The sequence below is a fragment of the Sipha flava genome, unplaced genomic scaffold (assembly GCF_003268045.1).
Source record: "Sipha flava isolate LNK unplaced genomic scaffold, YSA_version1 72_pilon_pilon, whole genome shotgun sequence".
NCBI lineage: Eukaryota > Metazoa > Arthropoda > Insecta > Hemiptera > Aphididae > Sipha > Sipha flava.
The window spans coordinates 485083-504384 of NW_020273612.1; the positions used below are offsets into that span (position 1 = coordinate 485083).

Sequence of the window (19302 nt, forward strand, 5' to 3'; positions counted from 1 at the left end):
TGTTATAAATAAAAATAATATTGAGTTAATGATTAATTATTTAAATTATCTATATACTTAACTGTATTTCAGTTTATTCTTCTAGATCTCCAAAAATTATATTTGACAATGACATATTATCATAGGTAAAATTAAAAATACAATTTTTTATAGGGCCAAAAGGCCTAAAATATTTATTTGTTTGATGTAGCCTCTATAATGGTATAAACATTGTACAATGTATAGAAAATCTAGGAGGGTTTTAAGTGATGTTTTTTTGAAGAGGAGCTCCACCACAAAGACCCCTTATTTTCGCCTATGCATTTAATATCTACACTTATAAAGGGCCCCATATCTCAAATAGCTTAGGGCCTTATTAAGTCTAAATCCGGCCCTGCTCTTGAATCACAAAGTTCATTATCTCTGATTATTCGTAATTGTATGTACCTCTGTTAATGATATTATAAATTAAAAAAACTACGCGTTTATCGACTCCATTTATCCAACGAATAGTTACACAATAAGCAATTTGATGTACAAAAAGAACAACGACATGAAAGCTTGAATAGGAAGAGGCCTACTAGTCACACCCACAATATTACTAATATTTATTATTTATATAGGTTTTGGTTTTTTTTTTTTTTTTAGTAACCCACAGTATAACAATAACAATGACGGATTATATTGTTTAGAACTGCTGTGGAAGATATTTGATAAATAAATAGATTAGGATGATATTTTATTTTGTTATGGAATATTTTTTATTGATTTATTATTAGTTATCTTATAGATAGTAGTTATTTATAATTTTTTTTTACATTTTTTATGTAGAACATTTGTGATGATTCTTAGAACTATTGATTGACATTATTGTAATAATCTAGTATTAGATGGTTTAAAAAGTCCTCATATTTGTATCTCGTACAACCAAACTGGTCTGATTACACTTTTGTGTACGATATTTTCATTTCCTTGACTGATATTCAATTTAAGGATGGAACGAAGTAAAATCAAACGGACTGGTTGTTTACTTGTTTACGTTTTAATTTTTTTTTGTGTGACCATGTCAATATTTTATCTAGAATTATGCATAAAAAGTGTCGTCTACAATGTAAAAAATATGATATAATTTTATCGTTTCAGACTACCTATACAATATAGTTTGAAAAATCGTAATTAAATTCCGTACATCGGATTTCTTGACAAACAACTTTAAATTCAGCATTTCGGTCTTTCGAAAATTATCGGTCGACGTTTACGGGAACGATTACATAGTAAGTACAAAATTGTTGGCGAGAAAATGAACTGGCATCTTTCTCGGTATCGATTATCAATATCCTGTTGACACCACTATGTACCTACTACTCATTACTTGTGTCCAGTGTTACAGTAATTGAATGAATTATGTGAGAGTATTATTTTTTCAAAAAGGTCGCACGAAATATTGGACAAACATTTTGGGTCAACTACGCGCAAAAGTTGACAATCGCTATGTACACATCGACGGTCAGTCGACGTTTGACAATATTAGTTTCAAATCCATATTCGTTAAAAAAAAATCATAATATAGGGCATACAATAATACACATATTAATAAAAATAATATACATATAATATTACACTTTTAAGTTCTAACATTTTGATTGACGAACTCAGTGGCGTAGCATGGATATGACGAATGTGTGCCTACGCCAGGAATGCGAATTTCCAAAAGGCGCAAAATTGTGCAAATTTCGTATTTTTATCCTGCAATCAAATCGACATTTTTCTATTATACTTTTTGATATACGTAGATGTTATCTATTTGTACACATTACGAATGAATTTAAAGATGAAATTGTGAAAATAGCACAAGGGCATTTAAATAAAATATTTCATATGAAGAAATTATCGATGAATTTGCCAGTCATAGAGTGAGAAAACCAAATTTTCAATATTTAAAATTAACACTATAATTATAACTTATAAATAATAATTGTATGCTTAAAAAAAAAATATTAAAATCAAAGGTTAAAAAAAATATCATAATATCAAATTTTAATTAGTTAAGAAGCATTTTTTTCTAAATTTACCACAGGCGCTGCGAGTATTCCTACGCCACTGGACGAAGTATTACTGCAGTAATCTCATCAATGTTTTCCGTGATTATATCTAGCTCATGAAACATAGTAGATATGTAAACCTGACCTAAACTGATTATATATTCTAAAAATGTAGTACAATAGTTACAATAATAAATTATTGATAACATGAAATAAATTTAAATTTAATTTCATAAATAATCCAAGGAAAAAATATCTCCGGAGTCAGAGTCAATATAATTTACTTGACTATTATTTTAAGGGAGATTTTATTTATTGAGCAAAAATTGTTTGTGTTATTTCAATCGTACCGATTTGTGCTATTTTGGGCAACGGCCGTTCCATACAAGTATATACGTTTCCGCAACTCAGCCCCCATAGCAAAATGGTTGTATTTTATCATAGAGCAAGTTTTTATTTTTATCTTTTTCAACCCTACGCAGGAAATAATATGAATTCAACGGCCATCGATGAATTCGATATACTCTACGAGATCATAACACATGCAATTCATTCGTACCATAAACGCTCCGAGTCAAATGGAGAGAAAAAATAGAAAATAAAAACATTTGCGCTAAAACGTGCAAATAACAGCCGAACGGTTTCTATAGTATGTAATTAATAATGGTCGGGTGTTTCAGTGACGGCGAGGAAGAATTACGTCTCAGTACGATAACAATAAAAACATTCCCGTGAAAAGGACGACGAGATAAAAATAAATGACAAAGTACTTGAATTACGCGTCCACATGAATCATGCCACCGGTAATTATGTATGTACGTGAAGTTCATCAGCAACCGGAAATTATTCACACCTGCTGCTCGGACGAAACAGTTCAAAACCGTGCACCGGTCCACGGCCTCACAGGCACTTAATTTAGGGTATATGCGGTAAAAGGGATCCCCCAACCCCCAAAGATCATATTGTAGTAACCACGAATTAATACATATGGTATATATCACTTAATTGTACATTATTTAAGCCTTGGGGCTTCATTTTGAAGAAAGTTAATCAACCCCCTTCCCATAAATAAACACTTATTTACGTTCATTTAGCTTCATGGAAACTCCGAACAGTGATTCAACTTGGAACCAATGAGTAAGTGATCAAACATATGTTGTAATATTGTGAGCATTACTAGGAGTACTGAGACGATTCTAATATCATTACATACATACTAGATATAAAAATATACCTATTAAAATTGCTTCTACTTACTGTCCTCCTTGTTACAAAATTGACAGTTCAATAGATTTTTCCATCTTTTAGGTCACTGATTCATTTCTGAGAGTGATCACAATTAAAAATCACCTATCACTTATTTCTCCTCCTAACCCAACTTACTGGACTGCTCATGAAAATAGGTTACCCGAAACACTTGACTTCTTTATTTCCAAAATCCCATTTCATATTAATACTAACATAAAAAATATATGTGATCTATCAAGTAATCGCTCTCCCACACAACTAATCATAGCTGAAGAAATAATTCTCAACTCTAGACCTTCTAACTAATGGGCATGCTGAATAGGAAAAACTCAGACATAATCTGAAATAAACTATCGATTCAATAACTTTGAATTCCTATTCCGATATTGACAATGCAGCAAAATGCATAGTTCGTATTATCCAACAAGCAGCCACTATGATAGCTTTGCCCATCAAACCCCATCAATTTAATCTTTCCTCAAATCTTCTTTTTAACATAAAACAACTAATCAAGCGTCAAGCTCGATAAAAATGGATTACCTAGTCATAAAAAAGTTTAAATAATTTAACTAGTCTTTTGAAAAATCAACTGCGTATCCATAAATCTGAGCAGTTTTAATTGTATATGAAATCCCTAAAGCTTAATAATGGTTCACTTTGGAAAAGAACCAAAAAACTAACCACATACAGGGAAAAAATTCCTCCTCTTCGACAAGAAAACAGATTATTAGCAACAGCTGATAAGAAAAAGGCAAATATGTTTGCCTCCTAATTAGCCGAAATATTTAAACTACACCCACTCACCACCCAGGAAATAATTTTTATGTTAAAATACATAATTTTCTAACCTGCAAAACCAATTTCCCCAGGATATATTAAAATTTTAATGAAGAAATTGCCTCCAGGTAAGGCACCTGAAATGACCATATCACAAAAAAAAATCCTTAAAAACCTACCTCTGAAAACTTTAACGTTACTTACACATATCTATAATGCAATGCTTGGACCGACGCACTTCCTCAAAATTTGAAAATTCACCGTCATCATACTTATACTTAAACCATATTTTGTGTGTATAAAAATTTCTAATTAAAACACTGAATTAGGATATTTAAAAGGTAATTTAGTTGTATATATTTGGAGGGTCCGAAATCTAATATTTTGCGTGCTTCTAGTCCAAATTATTTTAAATACAGCCAGAGAAACAATATAAAAATAAAATACACAATTTACACAGTAGTTATACTAAATAGGGACTTCAATTCACCACGTTTTGCACTGTAAGTCTCAATATATTTTTAAATTTATAATAGAACAATTATGCTGATTGTCTGGTGAAATTATATGATTTTAGAGAATGTCACACAAATAAGATACATAGATACATAAATGTCTTGGTTAAAATATGACAATTCAACAATTAAGACCATTATTTAATTGTGTGTCGAAAAATAATTTTCTTGCAACATTACCATGTCTTATACGTTCCAACATAATTAATTATATTTTGATTTACACTGAACAGATTACATCTGGTAATCATTTCTGCATACAATTTTTTTTTGGTCATTTGAATTTTTCTCCATATTATGAAATACAAAACGCGATTGATTATTTTTATTTTTCATAAATATTTCTTTTTCCGAGAAATGTTTTTTTTTTCTATTGTTAAGAACTTTTAACTAAGGAAACTCTTCTAAGAAAACTTTTTCCCTCGTTTACGGGCTTTTATATCAATAAGAAAACATATCAGAAAACCAATTGAGAACTATAAAATATGTCCACATACTTCCAATAGTATGCTGTGCAACAATAATCGCGGTCCAGTGTAATTTATTTACTAAAATAATTTCCACAACTTGATTCAAAAATTAAAAATTGCTTTATTTAAATATTTATATTCATTTATAAATAATTATAGATTACACCAAATCATGAAAAGTTCGAAATCAAGTTTTTAACATATATATAACGATGTGCATCATTCATGGGCGTATTTTAGGGGGGGGTCTAAGATGCAACCCTCCCTAAATCCGTATTTAAGGAATTGATTTTATGTGAGATACACATTTCAATTTTTTTTTTTTTAATATGGATAATTTTATAACGAAATCAAATGACGCGTGGCTGTGAATACTGAATTGGGCTTGTTATCGGGTCTATACTTAGTGAAAAATCAAATAAGATACAAGCATAACTTTCAAAACACTGACAGATGTTAAATAGAACTACACAAAATCGATTCTAAGTGGATAGAGCATTAGATTAAAAAAAAAACCACTATATTAAGGATTCACCTAATTTAAATATTACCAAAAATTTTACTTGTAAATTTTGAGCCTGAATCAATAAAAAAAATTGAGTCGGCCCCCTCCCCCGAGAAGTAAGTCTAAATACGCCCTTGATATCATTCTACTTAATAACATGTGATAAATAAACTGTAATTATGTATAACCATTTAATTATGTAATATATTATCAACCAATTAATTCTTTTTTGAATAGATTTTTTTGATATGCACACAGACAACACAATTCAAATAATAAAGTCCTAATCCAAAAATACATCACTGACATCCTAAGTAACTTATATATTTAAAGAATCGGTCCAAAGCAATATTTCTCTATATAACATGAACACAAAACCCTCTTCCACACTCTTACCTATAAGCCTTCAGTGTCTGCGTATTGAATTCTTGGTTATAGGTGCGCACCGACCGCCGAAACCCATCAAAGGAGCTTCTTGTGACAAATTATTACTAATATTAATACGTGCAATTATTTCACTTTAAATTTCACACCATGATTTAAGTTTTTTATGCGAGCGTCGAAAATTGTCTAACATCAGTCCATTAAATTCTGTGTCTATTTCACTTAATTTTACCTACTCTACTCCTATAGTAGTCAAAGTGGTCATCGAAACCTGAATATCTACTACGGAACAAGTGTTATTTTATTTAACTTCCCTCTCTTAAACAAGGAAGAAGATAATCAATCCATACTCACTACCTACCTCTCCACTTTTCGTATCTAATCCCTAGTTTCCCTTTTCACTCAACCTTTGTAGACGCCTCTCCTCTTTTCCTTTTCTTTTCATTTTGGGTTATTACATATTTCATGATCAATCAAGAATCGAAAATAGTATTGGCAGAGGCTACTAGTATATTTTAAACAAAGGAGCATTGAAAAATATTTATAAATTATTAAATTATCTTTATCTTACCAATATAACTAAAATTATTATTAATGCTCAACTTTCATTTTCATTTTTGTTCCACGTATATTATTAATAAATAATAAAGGTATAATTAAATAAAAATTCATCACATTCTCGTATATCTTTGTTTTAATGGAAATAAATAATATTAAATTCGTACATATATTTACAAAAACGTATAATTGTTTACTACATCGAAAGAAGTTCTAAACGTTCACCATGAATTATCCTACATTTTGTCTTACGCAAAATAATGTATCTAAAATATAAAAATAATTACCATCTGTTCATTGATTTTTATTATTTTTTTTTTCATTAGTTCTCAATTAACAAATTACATAACAATATATCATTTAAAATTTAGAACCTAAATGACAGTCACTGTTTTCTCTACGGTTTACCTAATGTAACTGAATGACATAACTAAGTGAAGTTGTCGGGTAAATAAGTTTATGAACTCTTAATGATAAAACCTAGGAAATTACACTTGTCTTGACCATTAAAACATCCAACTCAATTTCTGTAACCTATAAAAATGTAATTTAAATTATGATGAGACAAAAACACAATACAGCAAATTATGTTCATAAAAGTAGGTGGTATAGTATATCTTAAAATACACATAAGATAACCATTTTTTTTTTTTTTTTTTTGATTATTTCATTTTAACAGTTAAAATATTAGATATAGGCGTTATACTAGTGAATTAATTATGTGAGTAGTTTAAACATTTTTAACTTATTTTTAGATGTTTTTAAACTATTAATATAATATTTGTTCAGCTATTTCATTTATTTATAATGAGAACTTATACGAGCATAGAAAACGAAATAAATTAAGCACAAATCGATGTATCCATTTGTTATGGTTTTACTTTTGAGTATAGAAAATAAATACGTAAATACAAACTCGTGTTTCCTAAAATAATAATAATAGAAAAAAAAATAAGAGAATTTCAGGAAATTTAATCAATGAAAATGTTCAAAATAACCTTTGCGAGTAACTATATGATTTAAATTAATTTGTTACAGGAAAACACGAATTCTCAACACCAGTTATTTCGAAGAAAAGAAAACGTGTTTCCACGTTTTACATTCGATTAACTTCTTTTAAATCCGATACTATTTCCGGAGATCTTAATACATTTTTATAAACATATGTTACAACTATAATATACATAGACGTATCGGAAATTATTACGCCATTTCAAGTTAATTAATTTGTTAGATTAATTGATAAGATAGTTTTGAATAAAATAATTATTTTTAAGGCAAATCTAAAATCTTAGAATTGGTCATATTATTTATTTATTGATAACTTAGTAATTATAATTAGCACTCATGTTTCTGCAAATTTCTAAACTATATTATTTCTATACTAAAACCTTCATTCTTATATATAAAAAAAAAACCAATACACAACATTATATTCAAATTTAACTTAAAGTATGTGTTGAAATATCAAAAATATAAAAATATTTAATAACAAAAAATATAGTTTGATGATTTCATTACAGCGTTCACGCCCTCACGAGGCCTCGTGAGAGGTGGTTTTGTTGAACCAATATCAACTATCGGTTTGCAAAGAAACTAATTTTTTTGAAAATTAAATGATGCTAATAAATTGTTCAGCCTACACCTTCCGAGTAAATAATATAATATTTCCTGACAAGTCGTAAAAATACGCATTTCCAATAAATATTTCTACTACTATATAAATGAACTCTAACACTACAATTTATTAGCTATTTTATGATCATGGCCATTTATTGATACGGAGCTCGACATTTTATTTGTAATTCGTTCCATAAAATATATACTGATGTTTCAATTGTTTATGACCCGTTATTGAAAACTTGCTTTTGCACACCGGCAATATAAAACAATAACAAAAGGTTGTGAATTAAAGTACAATTATAATTAAATAATGGATTTTACGCGTATAACATTTTTGGAAAATACAGTTAGCTGTTTTTGGTTTTTATATAAATCATACTGTATATAAACAATAATTAAAAACTCAATAACAATCGTGATATGAATAAAAAGTTGTATTAATATACGAAAGTAACATTTTGCCAAAATGTAAATTATATATTCTCAATGCTAATTGCTCTAGATAATATTTTGGATAGAGATATTTTTATTGTATTATTTTATATACTAATAATAAAGTTAACTAAAAGCTCAAACAATTTAAATCATTAAATAGATTACAGTTATAGCAATTATTTATTCTATAATTAAAGTTGTGTTAGTAATTTCTCGTAATTCATCATCTTCTAAATGGGTTTTAAAACAAATAACTAAACGTACAAATATAAATGTACAACTAATTATTATATAAAGCGCTAACTAATCGAATTTGTTTAGAACTACAATAATTATCATTATTAAAGTGTTGTAAAAAATTATGAAAAATTTTTGAACACCAACTTGTTGGGTTAATTTCGATATCATCACATTTATACGAATAATCATTGGCCAATTATGGATACCGGTACGTAATAACAATAGCGGAATATATCAGGACAGTAATGAAATTCCGCCTCCGTTAAAATTAATACAAAAATGAAACTCAAAACGAAATTTTTCCTTCTTATCTAACTTGAAAATTTGTGATGACAAATATAAAAACCTTCAGTTCACTAAACCGATTCACTTTTCGTTTTGTAAAGATCAAAGTGAAAAAAAAATGTTCGTTAAATTTATATTTAAGCTAATTTTCCATCGTCGACGATTTAAGTAATCTGCACTGATTACATAAACACAACCAAAAAGTTCTGTATAGTATTTACATAAATTGTATTTAAAACGTATCAAAATAGTATATTGTGTGGCTTAGGCGGGAAGCTAATTCAGTCGTGGGTGACGTGTTTTCGCCCAAGACTGAAATTGCCTTCCCGCGCGAGCAATGCATACTATTTTTTGTCACGCCCCTGGGTTCATGAAAAAATTAATTCAGGGATCTATACAACAACAGACTATTCTATGAAAACAATTTTACAATAGAAATATTATTATCTGTAACGTTCAACGCAATTATGTACGGTTATTAATAAAAAAATATATTTAAATATTTATGCGACATGCATGGAAGATATAATATGAATAAAAGATTTAACCAAAAGTGTATGCTTTGTAAGGACCGTGGTATACGTTTTAGTTTCTGCTTATGCTGGAAATACGTGGTCTACACTTTTGGAAACTTCCATTTCCACTTTACCACCCGGCACTTTTGGGAACTTCCACTTTTCCGAACGGCACATTTTAAGATTTTCACTTTACCGTCCAGCACTATGAGGATTCTCTCTTTACTGCCCACTGGATGCAAAAAGGTCGCTTTCTAATACTTCAACCATGGTCGATAACCAAACTTTCGGTGCAGGCGTGACAAAAACCAAATGACTACTATACCAGAACATGTGATAATATGGTTTTTCTAATAAGCCAAATTCGGCAACCGACTGGATCGATTACATGGTGACATGTAGATTAAAATGAAATTATACTTTCCGGAAGGTTTGGTAGAAAAAAATTTGAAACATCAAGTATACATTATTTTTGTACATGGGTCTCTCTCTCTCTCTCTCTCTAATCAACGAAATTAGATTTTCGTCACTATACACACACTGTTTTGTTAGCATAAAATCAAGACGGAAGTCGCAGTAAGACGGGTCGGGAAAATCGATAATGGTAAATAAAACAAACGTTCATTCTTATGATTGAACTTGATCATACCGGGGTAACAACTAAAATTATGATAATAATAATAAAATTACCGAACTTCATAATCGTGGAGAAACCATTATACGCAATTAACGTATTGTATCTTTATGAAAAGTAAACGTGCTGTTCTGTGTCAACGTGTGTGTTTCCAGTCGAATACACCAGTTACCCTCAATTTAATGTATCGTTTATCTCTGGGAGGGGGGGGGGACAAACTGAAATTAAAATATTGTAAGGAGTGGATTAAATGATGAAGACGCGTTGGGCATGTACTTTTTCCGCCAAAAATCCGATTCCTTGATTTATGCACAGCCTGTATCACCAGAAACGAAAAAGGTATGATTCCCGTTTTCGCCAAAATTTATTCTTGTGATAAGACGTTTGGGAACCATGCACAATTGTTACATATTGTTTCATTATAAATTTTAATACAAGTAGATAATAATAATATATTATTCGAATATAGGTACAACTATATTAGAATTTTTGAAGTATTACATAATTTCATATTATAATATGTCCATTCTATTTAACTATTTATAAAGTAAAAAACAAGGATAGGTCAAATATTGTCTCGATAGAGTTTTGAAAAAACACATATCGACATGAATAAATAAATAATTAAATAAATATATTTATTTTACTCGTAGATAAAAAACGTATCTTTGGTTGCTAGTATTACTTTTTCTTTTTCAAAAATATTGATCCGACAATTTTTCATAAAACATCTCCACCGAATTACATTTGTTTGTGACGTATAACCAAAAACATATTTAAACCCATCAAAAATCAACATTGTTTTACCTCTTTTACTCACAACAAATTCGATTTTAAGAACTGTAAGTAAGTAAAAACGCTTAAGTGTTCTGGTGACAAAAAGAACAGATACTGAATGGAAATATAAGAATTTAACATTTTTCAGATAATTATTGTGTGTGAATCATAAATAAACTATGATGCAGTATGTCGAACAGTGTACTCTTATTATTAACCATTATTATCGACGATTTTCAGTGTATACATTACAAATGTCTATTACACATACCATAACATATATTCAATATTGCTCAAAAATTAAAACCAATGGTTTTCAAACTTTTTTTTGGTGAAAATGACTTTTAGCAAAAACGGGAATCGTACCTTTATCGTTTTTGACAGAAAAAGGCTATGGCGGAAACGGTCAATATTATTTTAGCGGAAACGGGAAACTCCCGACGCGCCGTGGGTTTGATCTTTAATTGAATAATTTTTCATTATTATTATTGTTTTTTTCCTCTATACGTAGAAGAAGAAATATCAAAGACTTTTTACGTGTGTATTTTTATTTTGTTTCATTATTTAATACCAGTACGCATTATGTTACAATAGGCGTGGTATTACCGTACATAAAAAAAAAAAAAAATGTTGAACTGCAACGTTAAATTGAGGGCAACTGGTACATTTCGTTCTAGGTAGTTTGATGATGGAGGAGGATGGGGGAGAAAAGGCAAAAGAAAAAAAAATTTAAGGGTTACTGGTGGTGCATTACTGTCCCCCCTCTCTTACCGCCGTGTTCGACGTGATGGTAAATCACTCGTCGAATCGACGACACGCCTCGGGTGTACCGAGAGCGAAATGAAAAACGTGCGCACATCCGCGTGAATAAAATACCCACGACCCACGACGGTGGTCATTAATAAACTCGACCGCCGGCCAATCGCGGCGTAATCCACCTGCACCCACTCGATACGCTTCTATTCGGGTCGGTGCGCACACGTTTTTACCACCGAGCGGCGAACGCGACGTGCATTTTGGACGCACTAAACGCCGCGGTAGCCCTGTCAAGGTACACGACGGCCGGCTGGAAATTAATTCTCCGGTATCGGAAAAACATGTTTCGCGCTTGGTCAACAAAAGAGAAAACAAATAAATAAACACCCTCCCATTTTAAATCACGTCTGCACCTGAAACGAGTCTGTCGGTTCAAGTTTCCATCCCGATGCAAGATCTTCATGCAATCACTATCATTATTATCCCCTGACCGTCGAAGACGTTCCGTTACACTTTCTCGTATCGGTGTAATCTGTGCAGTGTCCGTAATCTTATCCCAAGCATTATCTCGTCATTAATAATGATTACACTCAACGCAGTACATATTTAAAGTTACACCGATCTCCATTTTGTAAATCCTATGATTTTATGATATGTGCATATGGTACATGTTTTTTATTTTTTTTTTATTCGATAAAACGCAGAGGACAACAATGATGACGTATTGCTGTCCGATTTCTTTGAGTATTCATACAATTATTAATGAACTACCAGACAACTCAATAAAATTACATATTTTACAGTGATCTAAATAACGAATCTTTTATATCAATGCAAATAAATGTTTAAGAAATAAATGTATCAACATTTGAAATAAATAAATTATGATATTAAATAGATTATATCTTCATTTTAATAATTTATCTCAACTCTTTTATGACAATATTTTTATATCATTCATACAAAAATATATCGGATTATAGCGACTATGATTAAAAAACTTAATAATATTTTTTTTTTTTTTTTACGTAATATGTATTTAAGATTCATTTTTTCCTTTTATCATATATTTTTACATACATTTTCAAATGAAATTAAAAAAAGAGAGAAATAAATTGTACTAGCTAACTATGAAAAATGATGCAACAATGACAAGTAATATTCAAAGAATATTACAACTTATTTTTCATATTATAGAAAATTAATATAAATTGTATTATTATTTTGAACCTTGAATGAATCAAGAACTAGTGTATTGATTTAATCATAAGGTTTTAAATTAATAATCTTTACTATGTTGCAGGGATGGGCAATTTAAAGTAACTAGCACGCCGATTTTTAAAACTTTAAAATTTGACGGGCCATAGTAAAGAATGCAAAAATGCAAAAAGATCATTAAAATTGACAATCATAATTTATTTAAATTATTTAATTTTACGACTGAGCCAATAAAATAAAATAAGTGCTTAAACCTACAGCAAAGTTAGCTACGCCGATATGGATATAAATTATACTTCTGAACTGGAGTTCAATGCTAGAGAAAAATATAATATCAACATTTTACGATCAACATAACAAAATTAGATACTAATAACCGTTAAAATGTAATGAAGTGATTTGCAAAATATAGCACGGGCCAGATGAAAAAAGTAAACTGACCGCCAGTAGCCCATCCCTGCTATATCGTATACTGCATCGGTAAAGTACTTAAAACAGAAATTTTTTCAAATTTCTCTGTAGCTTCTTTATTTTATGTGATCAATCGAAAAAACTATCATAATATACATTATATGCAAACAATTATATTTTATTTAATAAATTAAGCAAAATTTGTAATTAACCGTATGACAAGATTCCGCTCTAAAGTATTAAATATATTTTATAAAAAGTTAAATTATGTGTTTTAAAATATATTTATCATTATTTCTTTTAATAGTGAATTTCAAGATTTAAAAAAACAAAATCTTTCTTGTTTGTAAATTTACTAATTTATATAATAATTATATAAAATTAATTAATTAATTATTTAATTATTAAATTAGGTAGTTAATTTTTTCCTCAATTTTTTGCTCGATATTTTATCAAATAATCATAATAAAACATTAAAACCTAATATGATCTACGTGTAAAAAATAAAATATTTTAATATTTAAATAGAACAGTGATCCATGTGGATTTTGGTCAGGACATACTTGGGAGAATGTAATATGTTTAATTTAAATTAATTTAAAAAAAGTATGTCAAAAATTATGTCACCGAAACAACTGATGTTATAAAAAAATTATCATATACTCCAATAAAAAAGATACTCGAAACCACTATATCAGAAAACATTCAGGGGAAGAAATATAGTAGGTTTTCCTTATTATAAAAAAATATTTAAAAACTTTTAAATCGTCTATATAATAGGAAGAATGTAAATGTATTTATATGCTGTGTGATGTATAAGCTATAATTAATAATGTATATTAATACTTAATATACTAATTAACTAACATATCGTTAGTAAAGAAATAGAAATAAAAAATCTAAAACTACAACAAATATTTATTTATGTGATGATTATTTGTATGATCGTAGCAATTTTACCACAAAAAAATTAACATTAATTTTTAATAAGTGTGATTTGTTTTGTATTTGTGATTAGTTTTTTAATATTAAATCCACGATGTACAAGCCGGTGTTATAATTATTAAAATCCGATTAAATTAAAATAATTATTAATGTTATTGTTATTTTACAGCACAGATTCCAGTAATAATTTCCCATCATTTTTACCAAGCCCGAACACCGTTAATTAAATTTACCCAAGTCATAATGACCTTACATATTAAAGGAACATAGGAGCAGTATAAAAACAAAACTAAAAATTATTTAATTTATTTTTCAATGTAATATTTAAATAAAAAAATTAAAACTTTATGTCACTTTAAAAGTGAAAAACTCTTTAGAAATATTATTATAAACTTTAAAACTTTGGACTAACACACTTTTACAAAGAAGACAATATACTTAAAGTATTAATTTTTAAACATCATTACTTTACATAAACCTCAAATTATTTATAAAAAGCAAAACAATTAACACCTTATTTTCAAGTTAATGTTAAATTAATACACTTCAAAGGATACTTAATTTAATCTATATTTCAAATAGGTAAAAAATAGGTAAAAAAATAAAATTTCTAAATGCGTTATTGCATCATTAAACATTCGAGATGAATTAAAAGTATTTAAAATGTTATGAACATAGTAGAATTATAAGTGGTTTTGTATAGTTTTATAATAATAAATAGTTGCTAACGCTAAATTCTATACAAATGTAATGAATATATTAGCATAGAGTTAACTTCTAATAACAAATAATTTAATGCATTTTAATACCTAAGTGTTTTACTGGGTATTTAAAAATGCTGAAATTTATAATTTAACTATTTATAATGAGTAATGAAATTTTGCTCACATTAAAATTTGATAAACAATTTTTAAAAATATTTAAAAAAAATATTATTCAATAACAATCATTGAATACGAAGTTTTAAAATTTTTATGAATAAAATATAACTTCAAAGAATTTAGATCAATATTGATTTTTGAAAAAATATATTTTCTAAGACTCTGATAATTGGTGAATACAAAAGCATTGTAATAACAGTCTCAGAACTTTTATTAGATAACAATTAGACGATAACAGTAAAATAAAACCAAATAAATCCATTGTTAGACTAGAAATGAAACGAACACAAAATGTACTATTATTAAACAATTTAGTAAAATATTTTTTTATAAGAACCTTTTTACAAATTTACATATTTGGTGCCATTGTAGTGAAACAATAATATACCAGATAACTAAAACGAGATGGTACGAACACAAATTATCTTACTTACATTAACGAATTTTAATCCGGCCAACAATAACACGACTACCGACAACACGTCACTAACGGAACCTAACACGCGACTGCCGAGCGTCGGAAAATAAGTGAAAAACGCGGTAAAATAACCAGTGACGCCGAAGCGGTGTCGTGTACTTTCGTCCGTCGTCGTTACACGTCCGCTGCGCTATACTAAATTTATTGTTCGGTTATCGCATTGTCGGATACAAATTAAGAACTGTTTTTAAAATCTGCAGTGCCAAACAAAAAAGTTTGTTTAATTTTCAACTTCCAGTCATCCATGATATATTTAAGTATTAAGATACATTCAAATTACGTGCATAGAAGTTTTTTTTATCTTTATGGCTACTAGTTAATCCCGACATTTTTGGACAATTTTTTTATTTCTCATTGAAAGTTTTTGAATTAAATGAATTTGACACAAATTTGATGCTCAATTAAACAATCTCCCGTTTTAATTTTCTATATTATGTTAAAACGAAAAAATTATAATAAATTAGAAGCCAAAGCAATTTTGTGTAAAATACAAAATGTTTGAAAATATGTACCTGTCGTACTACTTGAAGACGGACGAAGTGGAGACGTTTACTGATTACACTTACTTGATTTTTTACTTACTGCCAGCCAAAACAATTTTGTGTACACAAATTGGTATTTGATAGTCGATAACTGTCAAGCTTTGTGAAGAGAGAAGTAACAACGTCTACTTGCTCTGACTTCCGGGAATAAAAATTACATTTTAATTTTAAACTTAAATGATACCTATCACCAGATAAGATAACATTATATTATAAAAATGTACGTCTTATATTCGCATACAACAATATTAGAATTATTATATTATGGTTAACAAAAAAAATAAAAAATAAAACCCAATTATCAAATGTTCGGTATCAGAAAATTCATTTTAAAAGCGTTCTATGATATATTATATTTTCTATTATATATAGCATTTATGGTAATAGCAATGTATGATCGCGGTCACCCCGTTCTACCGTAACCAACCATACCAACTAAACTAGATAGAATCGAAATCCGAAACGCAACTGTCAATTTATTTCTGTATAATAATATATATAATACAATTATATATATTTCTGTAGTTCTAATTCTGTCACATCTATATGATTTTAAATTAAAGTCTTTAATTTATTAATTTTCTTACACCAATTACCAGTGGCGTGGTAAACTTTCTATACCAATGAGGCGAACAAAATTTGAGATACCTACCACCAGTGACAACGCAACGGGTGGGGAATTCCTATAAATTTAAAGAATCTTTGTACAGTCGTTGCCAGATAAATTGAGACGGCGGCAGCGACGTGATAACGGAAAACCAGCGGTTCCCCGTATTTCAATATTATTACCGAAAATACATCAATTAACCAACAATTATTACAATAATTATTTTACGACATTAATTCCAAATTATTTCCCTATCTTGACTGTGAGCTTTACGATTTTTAATTTTTTAACTGATTCTAAAAAAACTATTTATTTTATAGCGTAGGTTTTCAATACAAAAGAACACGAACACAATACTGGCACGAATGAGTAAATATCTTAGATCATATGCAATGGATGGAGTCCTACAAATAATTTGTGAAGCCAACATAACAGTAGGACCGCGAGGATATGCGCATGCGCGTGGCATCTTATCATTAATTTTTGGCGCACATTAGGGATGGGAAGTTTCGTTCAGTTGAGTGAACTAGTTCGTTCGTTCATCGTTCACTGAACGATACACGGATTGACTGAATTAGAGGTGTGTCGTTCGCGAACGAACGGGTCGTCGTTCGTCCGATTCTTTTTTTTGTAAGTTGGATTCACTGAAACCGTTCATTTTTCAATTCAAGTTATTTTTATACATTACATTAATATAAACAAAATAATATTACAATAATAATAAAAATTGACATAACAATATATATAAATAATAAATATATTAATATTCAATTCAAAATCCGCGCGAATCACTGAATCAGTACCATGATTTAAGATAAATATCTTAAACCGTGATCGGTACTGCACTCTTGATAAATAAAAATTAACCATCATAAATATTGTAGTGGTATGGTTGCATGGTTGCACTGTTCAAAACGATGATAGTTCAAAATTAATAAATCGTTCTCGATTGAACGATTTAATTATTCTTATCGTTCGTTCATCAACCAATCGTTCATTGAACTAGGTCGTTCATGAACGACACATCACTAGCGCAGATATTAATTAATTGATTATTGAACAAGATAATGATTAACTATAAAGTATAAGTGTTTGTTAAGTTTCTAAATACATTATTATAATAATATAATTAATTATATTGTATATGCGTCAAAATGATGATCAATAACAATATTTCGTAAATTCCGAATTAGTGATGCCTAAATTCAATTTTAAACCGAAAAATAGATAAGCATGCACGCATGTGAAAATGTCACCGGTCCTATAGTTATGTTGACTTCAACTCATTCTATAGGTGTGATAGACGATGACTCTATCCATTGTATATGATCTAAGGTAAATATCCATCTATTTTAGTATATTCCAGTGGCGTAGCCAAAGGGGGAGGGGCTAAGGAGGCTATAGCCTCTCCCATGGGCCGTGTTTATATGTATAATGTATCTTGACTATTTAATAGAATCAATGCTCGTTTTAATCAAAGGCTTTTTGATGTTATGCCACTTGAAGGACTTATTCCGACCAATTTAAATATGTTTGACGATAAAAATATTATAAAAGCTGCTAAAATATATGTCCAAGATCTCCATGATGATAGCTCATCTACAATCAGAGCTAACCTGTTCATATGGAGGCAATAATGGAGTCAAAATACAATTCCAAAACCGAATTCTGCTCTTGATTCACTCTCTCATTGCACCAATCTTCGACCTAACATTAAAATACTTTTACAATTATTCTCCACGTTACCAGTTACCTCTTTCACTCCGGAAAGAACGTTTTCAGCACTTAATCGATTAAATTTTTTTTTTTAAGAAGCACCATGTCGGTAAACAAACTGAATGGGTTAGCAATGGCCAATATAAATAAAAAAGAGCAATTCGATGAAAGTGAAATAATAACTGAATTTGCCAGAAATTCGCCTATGAGGATGCAGCTGTCAGAGTGGAGCAAGTGACTGTACACTGAAACCAAAATTATTATTATCATTATAAATTATATATTAATAAATATTTTTAAAACTATATTAAAATGCTTGAATTACGTTTAGAAACTTGGTGGTAGATGGTGGGGGGAGGTGAATTCTCATATCCTCTCTTACCTTACTTATTCAAAAAAAGTGGTTAGCCCCCCCCCCATTTAAAAATCCCGGATACGCCACTGGTATATTCCATATAAATATATTCTATAAAGTCCATATCTATTAATATTTAATATTGTCATTAGTCAGCCGAGTAATTTATATCTATACATTTATAATAAACAAATTGTTGATGCAATTGAAGTGCCACCGCGCGGTCGAAACACATCGGGTTCGAACTGGTGACTGTGAACATCGTAGCTAACCTAACCTAACTTGTGTGACCTTTGCACCACACTACCAGCGACTAGTTTAGGCTACACTTCATGAAAAGTGCCGCCGCCGTCTCAATTTATTTAGCAACGACTGTACCTACTGATCAAGTATCGTACACCCGATT

General features: G+C 29.3%; 1 protein-coding gene across 3 annotated transcripts in view; it reads right to left on the bottom strand.

The window, feature by feature from the left end:
• LOC112692281 overlaps nt 1-15711 on the bottom strand; it is a 214753-nt gene extending 199042 nt beyond the window's left edge. For 2 of the 3 annotated variants that reach the window (XM_025566902.1, XM_025566900.1), the window contains exon 1: nt 15633-15711. The gene's annotated coding sequence lies outside the window, so the exon portion shown is untranslated. Of the gene's footprint in view, nt 1-1615; nt 1726-15632 lie in introns of all 3 variants that reach the window. The other variant, XM_025566901.1, reaches the window with a different exon arrangement.
• Between the last annotated feature and the right edge of the window lie 3591 nt (nt 15712-19302).